The sequence below is a fragment of the Balaenoptera ricei genome, chromosome 11 (assembly GCF_028023285.1).
Source record: "Balaenoptera ricei isolate mBalRic1 chromosome 11, mBalRic1.hap2, whole genome shotgun sequence".
Lineage (NCBI taxonomy): Eukaryota > Metazoa > Chordata > Mammalia > Artiodactyla > Balaenopteridae > Balaenoptera > Balaenoptera ricei.
In genome coordinates, this window is record NC_082649.1 from 97927694 (window position 1) to 97945710 (window position 18017).

The following is an 18017-nucleotide window of genomic DNA, read 5'->3' on the forward strand; positions in this document are numbered from 1 at the left end:
GCAAAGCTTTCCTGAAGGCAGGACATGTTGCTGATGATGGCATATACTATCTAATACAGCACTTACTGTGTGCCAGGGAATATTCATAATTACTGTCTTTTTCATTTAATACTCATAACACCAACCTGATGAAGTAGGTAATCATCCTTATTTTATAGAAGAGGAAACCGAGGACTTAGCTAACAAGTGATGGAGCCAGGATTGGAAATTAGGAACTTTTGTTTCAGAGTCAATATCTTAACCATTAAAATACAGTGCTGCAAAATAGGAGAATACGAGAGAGAAGCACAAACTGGGCAAAAGACCAGTGAGGTGAGTGTGCAGAGCAGGGGGCACTGAACAAAACAGGAGTGGTTAGGGGGAGGGAGGAATAAAACCGGAACTGCTGCTGTCCAAAATACCGAAGCCCTTTCTGAGCCTCCACTATTCGGAAAGCTTCTGAAAGCAAGACCAGACTAGTTTCATTGGGTCTGCTAAGCACAAGAGCCTGTTAGAAAAGACAAACAAAACATTTACAAAATGATCACTGATGTTCTTTCCCTGCAAGGCATTGCCGTGACTTTCTTTCTTTCTATGTACACCCCCATGATTTACCAACAAGACTCTTTCAAGCTGACCTTGCTTCTTTTGTTACAGCTCATTCTCATCAACTTCATTACATTCCAATAAATAGCGATGTCCTACTCCTTGACCTCGGGGTGTGTGTATAACAACAGACATTGCCAGCAGCCTAAGAGAAAATTTCCCAACTCGTCTTATATGTTATGCTCCCTTTTCACGCACAAAGATGCTGCTATTAAGTTAGTATTCAAAAAGCCTTGTAGACCTCACTTCATCTGGAATATAATCAGATATTGAAAACTCCAACATTGTGTTTAGCACAGGGTATCATACTCAAAGGTCCATTTCCTGTTCCCTTTCCCTCTAGGTGTAGAGTGACATTTGGATGGCTTGGCCAATCATGTCACAGTAATCTACAAGAAACAGTAGGTTTCAGCTGAGAACTGTATAACTAACTAATCTTATTCTACATCAGGCAGTGTATCAGAACTTCTCCTTCACCAGCAACTGCGTATAATCTACTAAAGTGTCACATGTCATCTTAGTCTTTCCTAGCTCAACTGGGAACCTGTTTCCTCAACAACAGCCATGAAAACATCAACAGTTCTTTTTCCCATTGCATACTGAAAGAATATGCTATTAAAACGCATTGCCAAATTTTCACCAAGGGTGGGAATGGTTGGGATCCAATGTTGTACTTTGATGTTCAAAACTATCTGCAGATCTTTCAAGCTACTGGTAAAGGTCCAGGTTTTGAATATTCTATCCACAAAAACCAATAGTTTATAGAAGATCTCTTGAAGAGCATAATACACTTGCAATATTGGTAGGTGGGATTAATCACGGGTGTTCATTGATCAGCACCGCCCAATGGGATTTTCTGTGATGATGGAAAAAAAATTTTTTTTAATTAATGTATTTATTTTTGGCTGCATTGGGTCTTCGTGGCTGCGTGCGGGCTTTCTCTAGTTGCGGCGAGCGGGGGCTACTCTTCGTTTTGGTGCGTGGCGCTACTCTTCTCATTGCGGTGGCTTCTCTTGTTGCAGAGCACAGGCTCTAGGCGCGTGGGTTTCAGTAGTTGTGGCGTGCAGGCTCAGTAGTTGTGGCGCACAGGCTTAGTTGCTCTGCGGCATGTGGGATCTTCCCGGACCAGGGCTCGAACCTGTGTCCCTTGCATTGGCAGGCAGATTCCTAACCACTGTGCGACCAGGGAAGTCCACATCAACTTTTAAAAAACTGTGCTTACTCGCTTGCCCTGGCTTTTCTCTGACTTAGGATGTCCAACAGCCCCTCTCAGACCTCTATTTCTCCCTGCATTTACTCATTTGTTGATGCCTCCTCCCAGCCAATCTTAACATCTTTGACCTCTCTGTGTCCCTTACCTCCCACATGGGCACAACTCAGAGACAGTCCCTATGCCATGCATATTAAATTTGTTCCTTCTCCCCATTCCTTTAGCTCCCATTAAATAGGTCCAGCACCAATCTTTGCTTGTTGAGAAACTCCAGCAGCCTCCTCACTCATTTTTGTCATCCCCCCTCCCTCCTCCCAGCTGTGGGACACACTGGGGCCTGACGCATCTTGCCCAAGCACAGATACAGGCACATCTCTCTGCTGCCCCCAAGCACTTAATGACTCCCCATAAACTGATGATTTGAATTGAACCCCCCATGCTGTCCTTTAGTAAATTCTATTGCAGATATTACTTGCACAAGTGGCCCGGGCACACAACACTCACTGAACTGCTGAGTCTTCAGTGGACTCTCCCTGCAGTGGTTTTCTCCTTCCTTCCCACGGAAGTGCTCTTACTAAATGCTGTTCCTCTTCAGGGCCCATCTCAACGTCACTGCCTTCTAAGTCTTTGCAAGTTTACCACTTCTCCTGCCTTTAAACTGCTACAACACTATTTTTAAATTAATGATTATGTATGTGTGTGTGTATATATATATATATATATATATATACACACACACACACACAAAACAAAATGAAATACAAAAGTTTTAAGTGTATTTAGGATGAATTCTGACACATGTGGACACTTGTATCGCCATCATCCACATCGAGATATAGATTTCCATAACCCAGAAAGTTCCCTTTGTCCCCTTCCAGGTAGTACGTACCCATCTCTAAACAACTGTTACTGTGACTCATAGATTAGTTCTGGATACTTTTGAACATCATACAAATGCACTTGTACCCTACATACTCTTTGGTGTCTAGTCTCTTTTAACTCAAACATTTTTTTTTGAGATTCAATCTTGTCATTGTTTATGTATATAGTTCTGAACTCCAAGGGCACTTTGTTGCCACGTCGTCTAAGAAACCCTTGCCTTCCTTCATCTTTTGAGTGAGTTTTCAACCAGTTTATCTTTTGTCTCCCACAATACCCCACACAGGGTTCTTATGTATATGGGATGTACAATTCATATTTCTTGGATGAGACTGAGTGAATGATCAATTCCTTTCTTGGGTCGCCAGATGACTTCAGTAGAAAAGATCAACTATAAGCAGGGTGGCATGCCCTAGGCCACTGGGACAGCTATTTTATAGAGGTGATGGGTTTATTGGGCATGATGTGAAGAGGGAGGCAAAGCAGTATCTGTAGCACTTTCTCATATTCTGTGAGAACTGACAGCAAAGGCTCAATACCTTAGGCAACAAAACTCTGCATTTTGACATGACCATACGCCTGAGATAGGTTACCATGCCCTGGATTCTGTGGATATATGACCACAAATTTCAAACTAAAATGTCAAAACTTCTACTTAGTCTCAAATAACAGAATGTGATGAAGTTGAAGAATTCAAAGCCTAACACCCATCAAGCAAATATTTAGAAGGAAAATAGATTCCCTTTGCCCTTTTTGTCTATGTAGACAGTGAATCTAAAGGGAGGCAAAGGTATTATTTATAGCAATAGCTAGTAGCTGGTACTTCAGGCTACTCAAGTCTTAGGACTGAGTGGCAATTTAATGGGGCACAGAAAATAAGAGAACTTTTGCAAAGGCTTAAAAGCTTTCTGCAGTGATGTCATCTGCTCTTACGGAGAAGGGGAATATTACTTTGTCTCCAAGCCAAAGTCAGGACTACATAATGCAATGTCAAGACCTCTGGCTCTCAACTAAAGCATGACAATGACTACCGTGAGAGGCATCCGCCTCTGACAGCCCCTTTGTCCATTCACCAACCACCTTAGACTCAGGAGAGGAATCATAATTATAGAGCAGCTGCTCAAGAGTAGAATTTTAGAGCCTCCGGAGAGAAGGAAGTTTCCACTGGGCCATTTGGGTGATTATTGTCAAGACTATGGTTGAGTCTATCTAAACAGAATAATTTACTCAGTTAATCATTCACCAATTTAGTCAGTGAAAAGCTAGCTTTCCAATAGTGACTGTTTGCAAATGAAGCAGTAAACCCAATTCTTCCTGCTTCCTCCTAAAACTCTGAGACCAGAACTTATTACTAGTGTTACTCTTTGACCATTTATGACTGCAATAATAAGTCATCTCGAGTTTGATTATCTCCAGTTATCTGTTGGAACTAAAAGGGAAAGATAGAAGAGGAATTATAGACAGAAAGGAGAGCTGAGAGGCATTATTCAAAGAGTTCGAATATGTCCTAGGTTGAGCCCCAAATTTTATCATAAACTGCAGAGAAAAACAGGTACAGAATAAAATTATGAAAAAAAAATCTTTAAAAATCATGAAAGAAATTTTAATTAGAATAAAATCTAATTAGAAGCACATATAGGTGAATATCATTTGATCTTGCTATAGGGAAGGACTTTCTAAGGCAATAATACTCAACCCTGATGGCACAATAGAATCACCTGGGGAGCATTTGAAAACCTTGTGGCCTATGTAGGACAGCAGACTAATTAAAGCAGGGTACCTGGGGGGAAGGGACAAGGTGGGGAATCCAAACAGCAGTAGTTTTCAAAGCTTTCCAGGTGATTCCAAAGTGTAACCAAAGTTGAGAATCACTGTTCACTATTCTCAACGTAATAAAAACAATAAAGAAATAATAAAGCAAATAATGTCCAATGACCTGACTACATAGAAACATGAAGATTTTGATAAACATTAAAAACAACAAAAACAAAGAAAATACAACACATTTAAAAGACAAGGCGTTAATGTCCTTACTGCATAAAGAATCTGTAGAAGACAGTATTTTCTGCATTTGTGTTTTTTTGTTTTTGTTTTCATTTTATATGTGCCCACACTGTCTCACTTTCTCACCGTGTTTATTTGAAGTCAAGCTTGGAAAAATGTCATGAAAAACATCAACATTTTCCAGACAGACTGGCGTGTAAATATCCCCAATACTTTCTATTTCTTACTGCCTAATTTGTTCGCATCTAAAGACCCTTATGATATAAATGTACAAACCAAAAACAGTCACATCTAGGGAACTCCTCCCCACCATGCTTTGAGATGTAATTGACATAACATTTTGTAAATTTAAGCTGTACATGTGACAACTTGATTCAAGTATATATATAGGGAAATGATGACCACAGTAAGGTTAGTTGGAACTGTTAACAGGGAATCTAACTCAGGGCTTTTCAGACATGCAAGTGCATAGGAGTAACCTGGGGATCTTGTTGGGTGTACACTTGAGCCTAAGAAACTACATCATGAGTAAACTCCTTGAAAGTACTGATACAGTTGGTCCTGGGACCACATTTTGAGTAGCAAGTACTTAGTTACCTTTGAAAATTTTAGACAGTGCTAGTTTTTATATATGCCTTTTGTTTCCTTAAGGATTTCAAATAAATGGTTAGGGGAGGTGTACAACCTAACTTAGGTACATGCATCTTTACACTCTCAGAGACTAAGGCAAGCATTACAGTTCTTGTAAATTTCATGCAAAACAAATTAAATATTTAGGGTTAAAATCAGATGCTTGAGTAGTTTCATAGTGCACTGTCTGGAAAATGAAATACTCAAGTTACTTTTGGAGAAGAAGACCTTTAGTCAAGTGAATCTAAATATCTGATGGCCACCATGAAAGATATGGCATCATAGGACAGTATTAACCGTGCGAGTTCCATGAGGGCTTTGAAAAAAGACTGTGCTTCTCAACAGTGAAAAGCTGAGAGCATTTCCTCTAAGATTAGGAATGAGACAAGGATGTCCATTCTCGCCCACTTTTATCCAACATGGTTTTGAAAGACCTAGCCACAGAAATGAGAGAAGAAAAAGAAATAAAAAGAATCCAAACTGGAAAAGTAGTAGTAAAACTGTCACTGTTTGCAGATGACATGATACTATACACAGAAAATCCTAAAGATGCTACCAGAAAACTACTAGAGCTCATCAATGAATCTGGTAACATTGCAGGATACAAAATTAATACATGAAATCTCTTGCATTCCAACACAAAATGAAAGATCAGGAAGAGAAATTAAGGAAGCAATCCCACTTACCACTGCCCTCAAAAAGAATAAAATACCTAGGAACAAACCTACCTAAGGAGGCAAAAGACCTGTAGTATAAACACTCTAAGACACTGATGAGAGAAATCAAAGATGACACAAACAGATGGAGAGGTATACCATGCTCCTGGATTGGAATAATCAACATTGTGAAAATGACTCTACTAACTACCCAAAGCAATCTACAGATTCAATGCCATCCCTATGAAATTACCAATGGCATTTTTCACAGAACTAGAACAAAACATTTTTAAATTCGTATGGAAACACAAAAGACCCCAAATAGCCAAAGCAATACTGAGAAAGAAAAACAGAGCTGGAGGAGTCAGACTCCCTGACTTCAGACTATACCACAAAGCTACAGTCTGATATCAAAACAATATGGTACTGGCACAAAAACCAGAAATATAGATCAATGGAACAGGATAGAAAGCCCAGAAATAAACCCATGCACCTATAGTCAATTAAACTATGACAAAGGAGGCAAGAATATACAATGGAGGAAAGACATTCTCTTCAACTAATGCTGCTGGGAAAACTGGACAGCTCTACATAAAAGAATGAAATTAGAACACTCCCTAACACCATACAGAAAAATAAACTCAAAATGGATTAAAGGCCTAAATTTAAAGGCCAGATACTATACAACTCTTAGAGGAAAACATAGGCAGAACACTCTCTGACATAAATCACAGCAAGATCTTTTATGATCCACCTCCTAGAGCAATGAAAATAAAAACAAAAATAGACACATGGGACCTGATTAAACCTAAAAGCTTTTGCACAGCAAAGGAAACCATAAACAAAACGAAAAGACAACCCACAGAATGGGACGAAATATTTGCAAACGAAGCGACTGACAAGGGGTTAATCTCCAAAATATAGAAACAGCACATGCAACTCAATATCAAAAAAACAAACAACCCAATTGAAAAATGGGCAGAAGACCTAAATAGACATTTCTCCAAAGAAGACATACAGATGGCCAAGAAGCACAAGAAAAGCTGCTCAGCATCACTAATTATTAGAGAAATGCAAATCAAAACTACAATGAGGTATCACCTCACACCAGTTAGAATGGGCATCATCAGAAAATCTACAAACAACAAATGCTGGAGAGGGTGTGGAGAAAAGGGAACCAACCCTCTTGCACTGTTGGTGGGAATGTAAATTGATACAGCCACTATGGAGAACAGTATGGAGGTTCCTTAAAAAACTAAAAATAGAACTACCATATGATCCAGCAATCCCACTCCTGGGCATATATCTAGAGAAAAGCGTAATTTGAATAGATACATGCACCCCAATGTTCACTGCAGCACTAATTTACAATAGCCAAGACACAGAAGCAACCTAAATGTCCATCAACAGAGGAATGGATAAAGAAGACGTGGCACATATATACAGTGAAATAACGCCATTTGCAGCAACATGGATGGACCTAGAGATTATCACACTAAGTTTTAAGTCAGGCAGAGAAAGACAAATATCCTATGATATCACTTGTATGTGGAATCTAAAAGAAAATGATAGAAATGAACTTATTTACAAAAACAGAAACAGACTCAAAGACTTAGAAAACAAACTTATGGTTACCAAAGGGGAAACATGGTGGCGGGGAGGGATAAATTAGGAGTTTGGGATTAACATATACACACTACTCTATCTAAATTAGATAAGCAACAGGGACCTACTGTATAGCACAGGGAACTCTACTCAATATTCTACAATAACCTATATAGAAAAGGAATCTGAAAAACACTGGATATATGACTATGTATAACGGAATCACTTAGCTGTACAGCTGTAACTAACACAACATTGTAAATCAACTACACTCCAATATAAAATAAAAATTAAATTTAAAAAAATGAAAGAAAAAGAAAAACCCTGTGCTTACCAACATAAGTAAATATTGAAGTACCTTTTGGGTAACTGAGGCTCACAGCTCAGTCTGTCTTGGATTCAGTAGTTGCCCAGCTTAACTGTCATATTGATTCCTCATAGTGAAGCATGGTGCATATTGCAAGGTAGGCAGTCAATAAATATTTGATGAATACATAAACAGGGTATATCTCACAATACCCAAGTGGCATAGAAAAATGTGTCGATTATCAACCTGGTTTACAGATGAATAAAGCTAGGGTCCCCAAAATGTTACATAATCCAGAGTCAGAAAACACAGCACTTTGTGTGTGCCCAAAGACTTGAGGGTTCAATGACAGAGAGACGGACTAGTTTAGTCAAAGGACCAAGGGGACCCTAGTTCTCCTAACTCCTTGATGAGTATTATGTATTCATCAAATATTTATTGAATGCCTGCCTTGCAATATGCACCATGCTTCACTATGAGGAATCAATATGACAGTTAAGCTGGGCAACTACTGAATCCAAAGTGCTCCTCGCATTTTATCACAGTCTAGCATTTCGATCACATCACATCCTGGGTGGCGACTGTTCAAAAGGCAGATTCTTGGATCCCATACCTGGGATTCTAAGATCTGGATCAGGTCACTCTGTTTGAGAACTACTCCATAGAGTCAGAAGCAGAGACGGACTTGGTGCCAGAGCTCTGGTTTTAATTTTCGCTTCTACCGTTAATTGGCCATTTGATCTTAAGCACATTTGTTATCCTTCTGGAGAACTGGTTGAAGACTCTAGTGTCCACAGGAACTGGGCAGGGAGCTTACTAAAGTAGGGCAGTAATGGGCGACAGGGCATCACAGTTCCACTGTGATGAGCTGAAGCATTCGTGTCCTGCTGATGGGAGGTCACCCCTACCCAGCTCTACAAAGGGGGTGGCCAGGCACTGAACTTTTTAAGGAGCAATTGGAAGTGCAGGGTTCTACATGAAAATGAGACTTTTAAATGTTCGTAATTCATTCATAACTTTTTAACACACCGCATGCCACTCTCTAGGTGAGGATCTGTCCTCTGGCTACCAGGTTTTGTACTCTCTCTTAAAGCCTTTGTTACTGTCAAATGAGGCTAATAACACTTACCGTGAAGGATTGTGTGGCAAGGGTCAGAGATAATTTAAGTGAAAAGCACTTTATAAAGCATAAAAGAAGTCATTAATAACATAATCATCATGATCATCACAGTACCCCCGTGTCTTAAGTGTTTTACATATTGAGGAGGAAAGAAAGAGGGCGATTTCTTTTTCAAGACCATTTACCCATCAACAGCAGATGCCGTATGTCCCTTCCCTTATCAGCTCCTTCCTGAGTGAGGAGTGACTGGATGGTCATCTAAGGGCCAGGGCCATTCCTTGGTTTTGTTTTTTCCTAAATCTGGCCTTGAAGAGAAATTTTTCACACACACACACACACACACATATATACAGTTTAGCATGTGTCATGGCTGACATATCAACAGAAGACCAGAAAGAATGAAGATGAAGCTATAGATATGCGTGAACATGTTTCCATGACTACAGATCCTCCAATACTACAATTGGCAGAAATAGTTTTAATAGCACAGACCTAATCTCTCCCTTATCTCCTGGTTGCCATGTGATATATACTGTGTCAAAGAGTAACATGATTTTTCTTTACTCTTTTTGTCAAGTTATCTAAACAATTCAATTGCCTTCCAGACAAGTTCCCAGAATATCAGAAGACACACGGAAACTGAGGAACAATTCTTTATCCCTCTTTATTCCTCACCATGCTGAATATTCTGAAATGATACCTCGCTTCACACTCTTTGAAAGGACACTCCCTGCAATGCCAGCCTGGGACCATGAGAGTGTGAGCCATTTATCCTCATCATTTACCACGGAAAGTTCCTTGGTCTCAATTATCTGGATTTTTCCAGGTAGATTTTTAGTCCCATGTTATCTGGAAAATTGTCCCCAACACTTTGCCAATCTACAAATAGTCCATGTTATTTTGTTCGTTTATAAGGAAAATTGTTTCCTCTTCCCAGAGGAAATGACATAGGCTTCTACTCTCCCTTCTGGGTTGGGTCTAGAGAGGAGAAACCTCTGCTTGGTCTTTGCTGAGTTCCTTAGGGATCAACCTCCTGCCTGGATTTCTCTCCAGACTCCAGGCTGCCCTCCCATTCTCATTCTCACTAGGGGCACCTTTCTGCAGAAGCCCCGTTCAGCTGGAACGTGGATTCAGCCTGGAAATGGGGAACAAAAAGGAGGGAGGTGCCATCCCCCCTAAGGCTGAGTCCGCCCCCCAAGTCCAGCTCTCCCTCCCCCAAATGAACCTTGCATCCCACTAGGCAGGAGGAGTAACTCAGACTTTGCCTCAAGAACCACTGATTACTTCCCCGGGCCTCCTGAACGGAGGAAGATGGATCAAAGCTGACCCCAAAGAAATTGCATCTCTGGCCGCCACCCCAGAACAACAAAACACAATTTACAAGCCCGCACTCTCTAGCTTCTAGACCCTTGAAACCCAATGGACAAGCCGACCTCTACAAAGCACAGAGTTGTAAGACATGAAATCTTACCTGGGCCCTCATAGTGCAACGTTGGAAGCAGCAGCAGTGGTTCTGTGTGCTGCTGGGAGAGAGAACTGAACTTGAGCCCTTCTGGACCTGTTGATGACTGAGCTATGTGCCGGAGCATTTAGCCTCTGCAGGTGGTCATCTGCCCCAATTTGACTCCAATTTTCTTTTCAGTGTCCAAAGCCTCCTGCTACTTAGGAGGACACTGAGACAGAATTTACCACACCCAGTTCTTGCATAAATAAACTATTTTATTTTGCCACTGTCTGGGCACGTCTGGTTGGTTGTTTTAAATCCAAGGGTCTTTTTGCTAATCCCTCATAAACCTCGTTAAAGAGCTATCAGAATATTACATCTTTATTTTTCTTTCTTGGTTTTGGACTTTAATGAGCAGGTTCCCAATCTAATGAAAAAAGAAAAGTCTTTGTATCAATGCAGGGTCCCTGAGCCCCAGCTGTCACACTGGTTGCTTTTTCCATCTTTAAGTATGTTTGCCTGGGTGGGCCACAGTTCATTTTCAAGCCATCACAGGGCAGTTAAGTCCTGTCAGATCCAATATCCAACTTCTTGATGGGCCCTATTAGTGTCATGCAGTACTCTTGGGGCCAAAGACATGCTTGTAATTTTCTGTCAACAGCTTTTGCCTTGTTCCCCAAGCCCAACAAAGCCAAATGCAGAGTTCTCTCTGCTTCATAATGATTTTTTTTTTTTTTGATGGGGGAGAAGAGTTTGTGTATATGTGTGCATCTGTCAGGGGGAGGGTAGGCTCAGAATCTCTGATGATAGTAATGGTTCTAGATTAAAAACCCTTTTCCAGTCGAAAAGGACACTTTCCTAGGCTAAAGCAGTAGAACTGCACAGCTGAACTGTTTTCATTAATCAGAGTGGCATTTCCTTGGGGAGTCACGGGAAGTCCATATTCTGGAATTAATTTTCAAGGGCTGAGGCAGGAAAAGGGCCCAAGTCCAGCACTGCATTACTAGCTTATGCTTTTGGAGGTGAGCTGGGTTTACAGCCCAAGTGCCATTCATCTGCCTCTTTCCTTTGGTCTCAATGTCTCCTTGGCATTTCATTCCATCCGCCTGTAGTTGGTGCTCCATGAAAGTTTGCCACATACGTGGATGGATGCTTACGTAGATGGAAAGAAAGAGGAACCTAAATAGGTGTAATGAGGTGGGTATGGACATGGGTCCATATAAGAATCAGCCTAGAGAACCTCTTCTTTTTCCTCTTGCTTCTGGATCAAAGGGTACCTGCCTGACTATGGCCTCCTACTTGGTCGGCTTTGGATGAGCCCCATCCTTGACCTTAGGAAGAATGAGTGCATACACTTCCCTTTTCTTCCTTCTTTCCCACTTCTCAGAAAGCAGTTTTCTTTTCCACTTTAGCTAACCTTGCCCACTGACACAACACATCCACCTGAGCCTCCCTGCCCATCTACCTCGACCAGAAAAGAGAAGGATTAGTTGGAGATACTACAGGAGGTGGATTTGTTGAGACGTAGCAGGCAAAGAGAAGAAAGGGGCCAGACCGCAGGGGAGCAGTGCAGACTCTACTGAGGTCTCTGGAATTGAATACAATCGCAATAGAGAGCCAATGAAGGATTTTAAATGCAGGACTTATATAATTCCATTTAGAGTAATAAAGAAAACCAATCCCTCCATCTGCACTGTAGAGAGAGCGAGAGTGAAAATGGAAAGCACTTAGGAGTCTTCTAGGTGAGAAATGTTGGTGGCAGTGGAGATGGAATTAAGTAGACAGATGTGGATTTGGGATCAGCAGACATGACAAGCTACAGGATGGGGGCTGGGGTGGGGAAGGAGAAGGGAAGATGGATGGACCGTCACTGGCTTTAACAGATGATCTGGCTATTGAAGGGAATGGGGCAGACCAAGGAAGACATGGGTTTGGGAGGTAGCAAGAAGGGGCGCACAAATCAAAAGTACCCACGTCTATTTTGGATTTTAATCATTTCCATTATTCATCTTATAGGTATTGCTTATTATTTATTTAGCCCTACAAATAGAGGATTTCAGCAAGAGGGGAGTTCTTTGGCTTTTGAAGCTCACTAGGCCTGACCGCCATTTTCTTAACGGTTTATGAGGTTGGCCAACTGAGAAATAAAGTAGGACACGACTTCCTTGTATGGCAGAAAATCCAAAGCAGTGTGTATTCTTTCTCTCCTATCCTTTGAGTCTAAGTGTTTTTAGAGCTCCCAAAGGACGTTCTGAGAAAGAAAGATAAGAGAGAATCCTTTAACTTCTTGTTAGAGTGACTCTGACTGTAAATTATTAACTACGTGTAGTTTTATTTCTGATGCCTGTACTAGAAAAACAAGAGTTGTCTTTCTGTGGGGGAGGGATAGGAAAAGGGAAAAAACTTGATAGAGGAAAGAAAGACTTAGCGATCTAGGACACAATAAGGATCAAGAAGAGGCTGATTTCCCTTAACAGCCGGGACACAGAAGTCTCATCCTGTGAGACATCAAAAGCTCTTCAGAGTCAGCTCAGCTAAGCTGAATACAAAGCATGCTTTCTTCCAAGGTGACAGGTTTAGAGACACTACAAAAAAAAAAAAAAAAAAAAAGGTCTCCTGGGAGTTGGCAAACGCCAGGGAGGGGTGTTCACAGACAAGTGGATTCCAGTGGGCTTTGTTCATTCTCATACCAGGGTCCTGACAACTCAAGTCAGAGGATCCTGGGTCTGCGGTTACATCTTTTCCCCCCAACCACTTGGCATCGTCGTGTCTGCCTGACAGCGCCAAGCTCCCTCTGCAAAGAAAGTAACCTCGTTGGAAGAAATTAAGATCCTCTTCAAGTTATTATGTATTTCAATTGACTGAGGTGGTAAAACAAACCTTTCTGGTAACGTTTTCAAAAAAGACAAAATTTCTGCCTTCTTGTGGAGGGCATTTGTTTTTGTTAAGTGGTTCGGAGTAGCAGAGAAATATGAACAAAGTGGGTGTATGGACACTGCAGTATTACCCGCCCCCAACACACATCCGCCCCCTTGCTCACTTGCATGAAATGACTATTTTTACACCATCACATTTTTAACAGAGTCAGTTTGTCCTTCTCTGGGGAAATAAATAACATTCACATTTAGGTAAAAAATGATTGTTGTGAGATATATATATATATATGTGGAACTGATCCCTTTTCTTTACACATGAAACTAATACAACTTTGTAAGTCAACTATACATGAACGTAAAAGATTGTTGACATTCCTCCTTCCCCAAATTATTCCTAATTATACAAGATGGTCTATGGAATTTTCCACACAAATTTATTTCTACTACTGGTTAAAAAAAAAAAAAATGGGGACGGGGAGCAGGGGTGGGTTGCTACCTTAACAAGGAGAGATGCTCCAAGCCAATATGAATTCTGTAATAATTGTTAATTTCATAGGGCTGATAATAGATTGTTGTTTTTATAATAATTACAGCACATCATTATCTAGGCTTCAGATAGAAAATGTGAGGACTTAATTACAGGGTGAGTTATTTGTTGTTATGTTCTTGCCTCCATTATTTTGCTTTGAATGCTTACGTCTGCATATCCAGCTTATTCAGTAAGGGGAGGAAACCTTTTATCCTGCATAAGGAAAATATGGCAATTTGAAAAACGATTTCATGACATTTTGAAGCCACCGACACTAAGTAGCTATTAGTGTTTCTCAAGGCCTCGCTTGGTCTGAACATGGGGGCTGTGGTGCCAAGACAGGTACGGATTCTGGCTCTGCCTTTCCTCAACTGTATGACCTTAAATTAGGATCTAACTTCTCTGAGCCTACCTTTCTTTTTTGTTGTTGTTGTTAATTTTTTTTTTTAATTTTTGGCTGTTTTGGGTCTTCATTGCTGTGCGCGGGCTTTCTCTAGTTGGGGCAAGTGGGGGCTACTCTTTGTTGCGGTGCGCGGGCTTCTCATTGTGGTGGCTTCTCTTGTAGCAGAGCACGGGCTCTAGGCACGCGGGCTTCAGTAGTTGTGGCGCACAGGCTTAGTTGCTCCGTGGCATGTGGGATCTTCCCAGATCAGGGCTCGAACCCGTGTGCCCTGCATTGGCAGGTGGATTCTTAACCACTGCACCACCAGGGAAGTCCCGAGCTTACCTTTCTTATCTCACCTCTGGTGGCAATAATAGGACCCATTTGCCCATCATCTAAGGTGTGCAGAGTTTAAGTGTGATGCTGTGTACAAAGCACTGAGCAAAGAGCCTACTGATGATTACACAAAAAAGGTGACAACTCCTCACATCAGGCCATAGGAAATGTCTACGTAATTCTTTGTGCCAGTAAAGAACATATCTTTCACCTTGCAAAAGGCATTCTCCCTGCCACCTGTTGAGGCTCTGGACCTAACGTGGTTTCCGATGTGTAAAATTATTAATTACTGTAGCACTGTTTGTGATGTGTAGCATTCATTTCCATGTCACAGAGACTAAGCAGAGGCCATTTTCTAAGAAGAGACTGAGAAAACTCGTAGTCCATATTAATACTTATCCCTGGGGCTTCCCTGGTGGCGCAGTGGTTGAGAATCTGCCTGCCAATGCAGGGGACACGGGTTCGAGCCCTGGTCTGGGAAGATCCCACATGCCGCGGAGCAACTGAGCCCGTGAGCCACAACTACTGAGCCTGCGCGTCTGGAGCCTGTGCTCCGCAACAAGAGAGGCCGTGATAGTGAGAGGCCCGCGCACCGTGATGAAGAGTGGCCCCCGCTTGCCGCAACTAGAGAAAGCCCTCGCACAGAAACGAAGACCCAACACAGCCAAAAGTAAATAAATTAATTAATTTTAAAAAATACTTATTCTCATCGTGAAAACAAAGTCAGAGGGTCCTTAAAATATTATAGCAAGGATGCAAATAAAAATTGAAGAGGAGGGTCTCCTGATCCCACCCCAACTCAAGCTGTGTAGTTCCTGTTTTTTGAAAGAAAACTGGGAAGGAAAAAAGGTAGCTTCTTTTGCATTCAACACATGAAACTCAAATAGCACAGGGTTTTTCTACAGCTAAAGTCTACTCTGGATAAATGACAGGATCCCACAGCTGAGGTACCCAAAGGGTTTCTTTCTCCTCCCTAGAGTTTAGCTTCAGCATCTAAAAAAGAGAAACCTAGCCATGGATCTTGTGCTGGGCAAGGAATTACAGCCACAGCAAGAAGGAAGGTGGTGGGGAGGTTCTCTGTGTCAAGAAGGAAGGAAGGAAAGAAAGAAAAGAAAGAAGGAAAGTAAAGATTGCTTTTACTTCCCAAGGCATCATGCAAGCTACAGCCTTCAGTATTCATTTGCATTATCTGTGAACTGCAAATTTAAGTGTTTGCAGCACCACCTTCTCTGCTATTACAGACATGTGGGAATAAGATGATTATTTATAGGCTTCTTAATGCCTGTTTTGCTGGACCAGAGAAGTGAATTTCTAGAAGTTGGGAGAACTGACAAAGCTCCCGTTCTGTAACTGAGGAGGCCAGTGGCAAGGAGGGTGAGAAGGGGAGAATAATTTACATACATCTCTTTAGACCTCCTCAGGAAAGAATCCGAAGGACTGGCTCTGGCAATGTGTGAAGAATGGTTATTTGGCTCCATGGAGGGAATTTCAACCAAGGACGTTTGGTCCAAAGAGTTGCTCTCTCCATGTGGCTGTAATTGTGAATGTGCAGGGGGATGAGAGAACAGAGTCTAACCCTTCACTTTACAGAAGAAACAGCAACTCAGAGGGAGGAGCTGATCATATGGCAAGTTCATCTCCAGCCAATGCAAGTAGGAGTGGAGGTCGGGGGAGGAATCCCTTCCTCTGACCTAGCACACCTGCCTGGCATATGCTTCAACCTGTGAGCCCCAGCCCAGGTTGGTCAATATTTTGAATACCGTGTCTGCCTTCTCCTGCTTCCCTTTGGAATTGGACAAGATCTTAATAGGACATTTTGACCAACATTTGGGGGAAGAAAAGAATAAAATAGCCTGAAGGGCAGTGCATTTACTTGAACCAGGGGAGGTCTAGGTCAGGGTACCAAGTCAAAGAATGGCAGCTGGCTTGTTCTGACTATATATAAATAGAAAAAGCAACGGGACAAATGACTCACCCGAAAGCGGGGGCCAGGGCTCTACGCCCAGCGATGCTTCCACATTCTGCTAGCTCTGATGCTGCCCCCCAGCCCCTGCCTTAAATCATCCTGATGTGCCATCACTCCTGACTTCCCTCATTCTATTCGCTGCCAGGAAAGTCAGAATCACGCTCTAATTCTCAGCGCTAGTAGCTGTCCTTACTTTGGCTCCTTTTCTTTCTTTTTCTTTTCTATGAATAAAGAAGGGAAGGAAAGTGTGTGGGAGTGTTCAAGGATGAGGTACAAATGAAGGCAAAAGGAAAGAAGATAAAGAAAAAACAGAGAAAAGCAAGGGGAAAGATGATGGTGAGATTAGTCTCGGTGTATCCAGTGATGGCATCCAATGACCCAGTGATGTATCCATGCCAGCCTTGAAAATATGGACATGTAACACCGTGTGTGGTTGACCTACACATACACAAATGAAGTTACTTCTGTAAAATCAGGGCTGCTAAACCGTCATCATGTCTCATACTCCCAAAATAGTGAAACAGAGACAATTGTGTGGAGAGAGTGATGAATCCTCTTTGAAAATTCTGTCTTCACTACTTTGACATTCTTGGGGATCACATGCATCATCTCCCCCATCTTATGGCCCCAGCGTCTGTACAGCACACACCCTCCCCTGGGCTCAACTCAAAGACTTGCCCACTGATGAGAATCTTTAGATGGTTTTACAATGACTTCTGAAATCTACATGTTTTTAAAATAATGCAAATAGTAGCAAAATGTTACAAATAATATAGCAAAAATGTATCTAAATAATAGGTACATTTTAAGCCACTACTGATCATGGCACATTGGATAGGTGCTGTCAACATTATTTGTCCAACAATTCACAGCAACCACTTTACCTCCGTTTGACTCGGGTTCCTTTTAACCATCTCTTCCCATCCTCTCTTTTGCCGTGTTCTGGTCTTTTTCTCTGAGCTCATATAGTTTTACAAAGGTGAGCCCCTTAACAATATCTTTGAAAAAGACCTTTGTGGAAGTAGAGGGAACACATAAATAAGTTGCAAGATAATTAATACTGTGAGAATGCCACAGGATGCAGGCTTGGGTTTGTCCTTTCAACAAACTTGCCTCCTCGACGTGAGAATGACAAAGGAAGGTGGAACTGGCTTCATCTATCACACCCACAGCTGTCGCGTGACATCTTGGGTCCTTGTGCAATCTCTTTAATTAAAGCATCACCAACTCCAATCATTATTCTCCCTTACTCTGTCTTTAGCTTACGAATGAATGGCCCCAGAAACTTTTATTGTTTCTTAAATGAATATGGTATCTAATGGAGGGAACCAGAAGCTCTCTTTCCTGGATGAGTTACTGGTACGGCACTGTTTTTTAAAGAATATTTCATCATTTTGGCTTGTTTCCAGATAAAGAGGTTGAAACCTAGGCTTTGAAAATGGAGAGTTTGGTCCCACCTTCTGAGTCTGTAGGTCCATCTGAGGAACG

The 18017-nt window shown here is 41.6% G+C and overlaps 1 protein-coding gene and 1 long non-coding RNA gene across 7 annotated transcripts in view; one reads left to right on the forward strand and one right to left on the reverse strand.

The window, feature by feature from the left end:
* Window positions 1-18017, forward strand: part of GRM7 (glutamate metabotropic receptor 7) — a 788856-nt gene that overhangs the window by 723214 nt on the left and 47625 nt on the right. The gene's annotated exons all lie outside the window — the stretch shown is intronic.
* LOC132375178 (uncharacterized) overlaps window positions 1-18017 on the reverse strand; it is a 272033-nt gene that overhangs the window by 1468 nt on the left and 252548 nt on the right. The gene's annotated exons all lie outside the window — the stretch shown is intronic.